General features: G+C 40.9%; 1 long non-coding RNA gene across 1 annotated transcript in view; it reads right to left on the bottom strand.

The window, feature by feature from the left end:
• Positions 1-1252: 1252 nt before the first annotated feature.
• Positions 1253-7124, bottom strand: part of LOC114634465 — a 13059-nt gene continuing 7187 nt past the window's right edge. Inside the window, exons 2-3 of the long non-coding RNA XR_003713328.1 lie at positions 6384-6502; positions 1253-5367 (exon numbers count right to left, since the gene is read on the bottom strand). This is a non-coding gene — a long non-coding RNA (uncharacterized LOC114634465). The remainder of the gene's footprint in view (positions 5368-6383; positions 6503-7124) is intronic.

The raw sequence follows: 7124 nt of genomic DNA on the forward strand, positions 1-7124 counted from the left end.
GAAGTGGCAAAAAGCCGCAGCACACCAGAAATTTTTTGGTGCATTTCTATGGAGTCTCGACAAAAGGAGCTCAACAAGGTGGACCAATACATGTCTGTAGTTAGCGAAGATCCTTCATCATGTGTCCTTTCATGTGCTTGCCTTTAGCAGAACATCCTTTCACCTGTGTCTGAGGAGAACACTCCTTCATGTGTTTGCCCCAGCAAAACACCATCTGACACAACTGACTTTCCAAAGAGCCTTTAAATTTCCACTTCAGTTTCTTGATGTTAATGCTGTCAGTTTCAAGTGTTTGATGGCATGATCATCCTGTATAGACTTTCTCAAATGTCCTTTGTGACACATGAATACTGGAATGATTTTCCTCTAGTCATTCCACAAAAGTCTTTCTACAAAAACACTTGGGCACCTCTATAGGATACTTATACTGTGGGAAGAGGATTACCCAGTCAGCCAAGGATATGTAGGTCCATAGTCTGATTATATTTGATAACCTGACACTCGAAAGATCAGCTTACTATTACAGTTTATGAGAGTAGGTAATACAGAGTTCAAGTCTGGCTGGAAAAAAAATCTGCTTCTTTGGTCCCTGAGTCTTTAACTATGATAGACATCACTGGCAACTGAAATATTACTTGGACTATTATATAGAGCTAATGAAGTTAAACTAAGAGCCTCAAAATTGTCTTCTATACAAGCTAAGAGATAAAGACTATCTCAGGGAAACGGGAGCATCTAGACAGCATGCAGATTATGACAGCTAGCTTAACCAAGTGCTGGTCCCAATAGAAACTATGCTTGGCATGCTGTCACTGCTAGGTCAGTATAAGGCTTCAGGCACATGACTTATGGACAATGATTTGGTAAAAAATTTCTTTCATATTTAACTCAGAAGCAAGGACAAGCAGTTTACAACCTTGTAAAGACAGTGTTTCTAGCTTCTTTTCTAAGGACTATTAATTCTGTCACCTCTAGGGCAGTATAGTCTAAAGAGGTCTGGACATCACGCTAATATGTTGGACCAATAATGTTAAAATTGAGAAGGGTGACAAGAGGTCACTTATAGGACAGAAGCCTTGGTAAGACAGGTATTCAGAAGGTATAATATAAACCCTAAGAAGAATCACTCAATTCAACATGAAAAGCGTGTAGAGGCCCAGTAGTCAGCGGTAGGTGGAGACACTCCCTCCAGAAAAAAACACAGTATATTGTGTCTCAGGCTTAACAGTGGGATCTGGAAGCAACAACGCCACACAGGAATATTGCCCTTTATTTAGAATACACCCAGGAGCAACAAATGGCTTTGTAACTGTAGGTTTTCATATACATGGAGATCAAAATATAGATGTCCCAGGTAACAGAGAAAAGTGATACCTCTAACAGGATTGTACTCCTTTCAAGAAACCATACTAGATATGGTACCAAAGACAGAAAACTTGACCATGGGGTTCCAAGTTACTATGTATTTGAATTCATTATGAGCTAAGTCCTAAGGTAGATGGGCCCAGCAGCAGTTCATGGAGGTGTGTAAAAGATGCGTTGTATTGGCAGGGATGAATCATCTTCATGAACCTGTATCCCGGACCCCTATTGCCATGCACTGAGCTTGAGCCAGCACATCTTCCTCCAACTGCCCTGGCTAAAAGACAATGTTGGCTTGTTATATAAAGAATTTGGCTTGGTGTACAAAAGGAAGCTACACTTAGGTGACCCTAAAAGACAGTGAGAGGGCAAAACTTGCTAACTGCAAAGCTTTCACCCCATAACTTTTCATCCACTCTATGTGGAATGAGAGTAACTGTGTTGTGAAGATGCCTGTGCAACAGCAATGGCCTTGCCAAGGGAGAGGATCCTAGCAGTGAAGATCGGAAGGTCAGGGACAACAGAGTAGGGAAGAGAGGTAAAGAAATGGAGATGTGCTGTCACAAGGGGTGAGAATCTTCTTTATTATATTGTAATCAAATATAACGGGTTCACATATCATTGAGTGCAAGCTAAAATAATCAGTCAGTATATAAAAAGACCAGAGAAAGATTACTTGCAATAGATAAGAGACAACACAGGTGTCCTTTCCAAAGCTCCTCCAACAAAGCATGGGAATTTTATTCAGAGAGCCTATACACATTCACATAAGGGTTGGCCCAAGACTGAACAATAAGCATGCTTAGTTAAGGAGTACATCCCTGAACAAACTCAGTTTAAGGTCGTAGTTTTAAAAGAGGATATAGTAGACACATTCTGGAGCTCGCTGAGCAAAAACTAATGAGCAGACATGCCCCAAGGAATGTTCTGCTGCTTATGCCATAAAGCCTCAGCTGCAAAGAAAGGATACCCTGAAGGTGCCTCAACATACGATTTTGTCCCTAAAGGTGCCTGTCTTGCTTAGTAGCCAATGACATGTTCATTCTGACCAGAACATCCATCATGAAAAAGAAACAGAGAAACTCAAACCGACAAAGGATTTCATCAGTTGTTGTTAAGCAAGTGTTTGTCATGGCCTACTCTACAACTGTCACTAAGACAACACATGAGTAGTTATGTTTGCATAGGAGGCTATACGTGAGTCACAACATAAATTCCCAACTACAAAAGCCAATCCATACCTACATCTGTTTCCAAGGAACGTGCTAGGAATAGAGAGAGACCTACACTGTGTTCCCAATACCACAGTATTACTTGAGACAAATCAGATACCTGGTCAATAACATGGACTCTTTCCATTTTGGAGTGGCTAGTTGTCTATCCCAACAGGGATAAACACTTATTCTGGGTATGGATTTGTTGTTCTGCCTTTCAGAGCCTTAGCCTATATTATCATTACTTAGGGCCTTAAAGAATGCCTGACTCACAGGTATGGGATCCAATTCAACAGCATGCAAACGGGACCTACTTCACAGTAAACGACAATATGTGAACTCGAGACTAGGGAATGACAGGGTCATTCAACTTGACAGATCACCAGGCAACCTACTGATGCTGTCAGAGATGTCTCCTCCCACGTCCTCCAATCTCAGACAAAGAGATTCACACTAGGGGACAGGTAGGGCAAACAAGTTGTTGAGGTTTACTGTATGTAGCAAGTGGGAAGGCAAAGGCAAGACGGGTACTGTGAGCCAAGTGGCAATGGCCAAGGGATGCCCCTAGCTTCTGGACTTTGTCTACCAATTCTCCTTTGTCTATCCCTGGGGCAGTCTGGAGAGGTCATCCTCTTAAAAAAGGTGGAAGCTTTCTCAGAAGCCATTACCCACAATTCAGTCTGTTACAATTAGATGCATGGTTATCCATGAAGGTTTAACTACCTGTAAATTTTAGATGTTTCCTAAGGGAAGGGACAACAGAACCTTGTACATGTTCCTGCAGGGGAAGGTGGGACTCCTGGGCCCTGCTGAAACATCTCAACAGGTTTTGGTTTTCCCAGAGTTCTGCCTCTTCTCTTACCTGGTCAGCTTGGCTGTTTCATAGCCAGGTGCAAGCCTTCTTATTTACCTTCCTCGGTGTTTCTGACCTTGCTGTTTAACCCTGACATTCGCTTTCAGTGTTATGTAATAATGGCATAACTGAAGTGCCAGTCCAGAAGCAGGATTTCATAAGGATTAAGTGCCATCCTTCAAGAAACAGTACTGACTTGGATTATCGTCCCTACTAAGAACAATCACATGGATCCAAGAACAAAACAGAGAAAGCAGAAACGACCCCACTGAACACCAGTTCTACTGACTTGTTAGGGGACACTTTCCTGTCCCCACAACTCTTTATATTGAAGGTATAAAAGTCCTGCCTTCCAAATGGGATGCATTTCTGCCAGGAGACACAATAAGAGTCCTATTAGACTGTAAGTTAGAGCTACTATTTGGACTATTTTGAACTCTGGATCCAGGTATGAGCAGGCAAGGGTTTCCCATCTTGGCAGTGGTAACTGAGCTAGAGCAATAGGAAACCAAAATGCTGCTAGGCAGAGGAAAGCATACAGGTGACTAATCTGGGAACATTTTGATTCCAAATTCTAACTGTGGAAGGACATGTGCAGCAATTCCAGAGTGAGATGTAAATAATTACCAATATACATGTTTTCAAAAATCAGGAATGAGGACTGGAGTCATACAAGCTAAGCCCTTAGGCTTATGGAAGAAACAGCCTAAGGGAAATAGAACTTGCCATTGACTGTGGAGGAGAATGATAAGTAGCACTTGCAGCCCTGAAACTAACTGAATGACAGGAGCTGTGGTTTGCCTTAATAAATAACTTTCTCAAGAGGAGAGGCCCACAGAGGTTATGGAGGAGCAGCTGCCCACACCCGATGGTTTAAGAGTCCCTGCTAGGATGACAAAGAGGGAAAGCAGGACTGAAATAACCATGAAGGAGTCAAGAAATACAGATACAAAAGCTTGTGGTGTAACAAATGCTGGGAAACAATAATTAGAAAGAAGATAAAGTAGACGAAGAAGAAGAAAGACCCAAATAAGAATCCTATGGATACATTGTTTCCACAGGATGAGTCAGCTAGTAAAGTACTCATCTGATATGGCAGATAACCCCAGTCCTGAGAGGGCAGAGACAGGCAGGTCTGGGAAACTCATTGGCCAGCCAGCCTATCTGAACTGATGAATTACAGGTTCAGTGAGAGACCCTGGGTCAAAACCTAAGATGGAAGAGTGATGGAGGAAAAAAGCCCTAAGTCAATTTCTGTCCTCTACACCCATGTGCACATATGTACAGACATACACATAATCCGGAATACATGCCACACACATAGATATCTCCAGTAGAAACTAATAATGGTGTGGTCTATGTCCACAGATTAAGATACAAAGTAAAAATAATACCAAAATACCATCAAAGCCAGAACAGTGAGAAGCAGTTACTGGGCAATGCACAACTCAGAGCATTTCTTAATGGTAATGTAAGATTTACCTAACTGAAAACTCTCTGCAAAACAAACAAACAAAACAAACAAAATCTAATAAGACAAAACAAAAAACCCAAAACTCAGCAAATAGTTTAAGACCATCCAGAAAAATATGGCTAGCAGTGGAGGTAAAACTGTGAACATGAACGATACTGACAATGAAGCTTGGACAGGAAACCTTATGGGTAGATTTATGGCAAGGCTACTGATACTGGAGGCTGAGATACTTCTGTGAGTTCTAATGCACCTCCCCTGCTAGCCATAAGCAAGACTTAAAGGATGTGGTGAAATTTCCCCCAAAGTTTCCAAATGACTTCTGAGTTCAAAAGAAGAAAAATCATGTAATTCAATCAACTGTGAACATTGGTGTAGGCTGGAAAGTTCCCTCATCTTGCTTTCCAGGCAGGAACTCAACTCCTGAGTTTTATTCTCTCAAATTTTCTTATTCTGTATCCAGTATCCTGGTTGAAAAGAAAAGAGATAAAAGGGAAAACATCAAAACAGTCATCAATTATTTTTATATTATTTTGTTTTATTTGTAATATTCATTTTAATATGTATATACTATGTAGTGTGTATCTACCTATCTATCTATCTATCTATGTCTATCTAATCTATCTACAGAATCTATATATCGATTATCAATCTATATCTATATCTCTCTCTGCAGAGAGAGAGAGAGAGAGAGAGAGAGAGAGAGAGAGAGAGAACTATAGTTAACCAACAGTTTCCCAAGTATTGCATCTTGGGGATTCATCACAGCCTTTAAGCTATAAGCTGTAATCTTCCTGAATTGCCCCCCACCAATGGCTGAGCAAAGCAGTGTCTGTCCAAACTGAGACCTCTCAAAAATCATTTCCCATGCACCTGAGCTTCCTTATTGATATGGCCAAGGCTTTCTTGCAGCTGTATTGTGGCTTTCTTGCAGCTGTATTGTAGGGGCTGTACCAGTCTGAAGAGTCTCCCAGTTTACCTCTTTCTCCCTTGTTCTTATACCCCATTTCCTTTCATGAATACGGTTTACAGCTAATTCTATCTTGCTTACTTCTTCCAGAACTCAAACTAAGTAAATGTTCTGTAGTGAAGGATGTTTAGTATTCCGAGAGTCTCCTTAAAATGCTATATATAGCATTGGCCCCCAATCTTGAAGCAACATGTAATTTGTAAAACACTTCTTTGAGAACAACTCAGCGTGTGATTAAGATCATAACATTTTAGAGTCGGAAGAGATCTTATAGATTAAAAAGGTGAGAAGACTGATCACTCCCTCTTTCTTTATTCTCTTGGTTCTTCTCTAGCCTAATTCTTGATCTTCAGTTGAAATGGATAGCTTTATATAATAGGTTATAAGTAGCAAAGAGGCTGTATAACTTCAGAATTCAGAGAAAAAAAGTTAGAAAGCAATCATCTTCTCCATAGTAAACTAGAAAAAAAAATCAGTATAGAATGGATGGAAACATTTATGTAAATAACCTACCCTTTGAACTCTCTGTGAATATGATGTTTTGTGGTCACAGTACTTTCCAAGTATATTCTCAGGAAGATGTTCTTTGAACGTGGAGGTGCTGTGAAGCAACCGACAGTAGACAGCATCATCTATAAAAGAATGGAGAGCTTCGGTTTATACTTGCTTGATAGGTATGTAGGTAAAAGTGCCCTGTTTTGTTTTATCTTTCTGTGTAGCCCTGGCTGCCCTGGAACTCATTATGTTGGTCTTGAACTCAGAGACGTGCATGTCTCTGCCTCCCAAGTGCTAGGATGAAAGGTGTGCACCTCCACCTGGCTAAATGACCCCCCCTTTTTTTCTAATCAGCACAAACATGATTTTATCTATTCTTTAAAAGAACTAATTACTTTGAGCATGCATCTTCATGGGAGAACATTACTCCCCAATGGGACAAAAATTGGGTTTGGGACAAGCCCTTTAGATACTACCATGATGTTTGGTCCTTCAAGGAGCCACAGTACAGAAACAGCTATTCAGTATATCTTTGTTTTAGGATTTCGTGGTCATAAGAGGTGAAAAACAGGAGTGTGTGTTGGGAGTAGTGCCAGAGATGCCTCTTGAGTATCAGTTATGAAAACAGAGAAATCTGGTCTAGAGGAGAGAAAAATAAAGGAGAGGACCAAGTGAATGATGAGGACCGAGTGACTAAAGAGGACCGAGTGACTGAAGAGGACCGAGGGGATGAAGAGGACCGAGGGGATGAAGAGGACC

Source organism: Grammomys surdaster, unplaced genomic scaffold (genome assembly GCF_004785775.1).
Source record: "Grammomys surdaster isolate TR1022 unplaced genomic scaffold, NIH_TR_1.0 958, whole genome shotgun sequence".
Lineage (NCBI taxonomy): Eukaryota > Metazoa > Chordata > Mammalia > Rodentia > Muridae > Grammomys > Grammomys surdaster.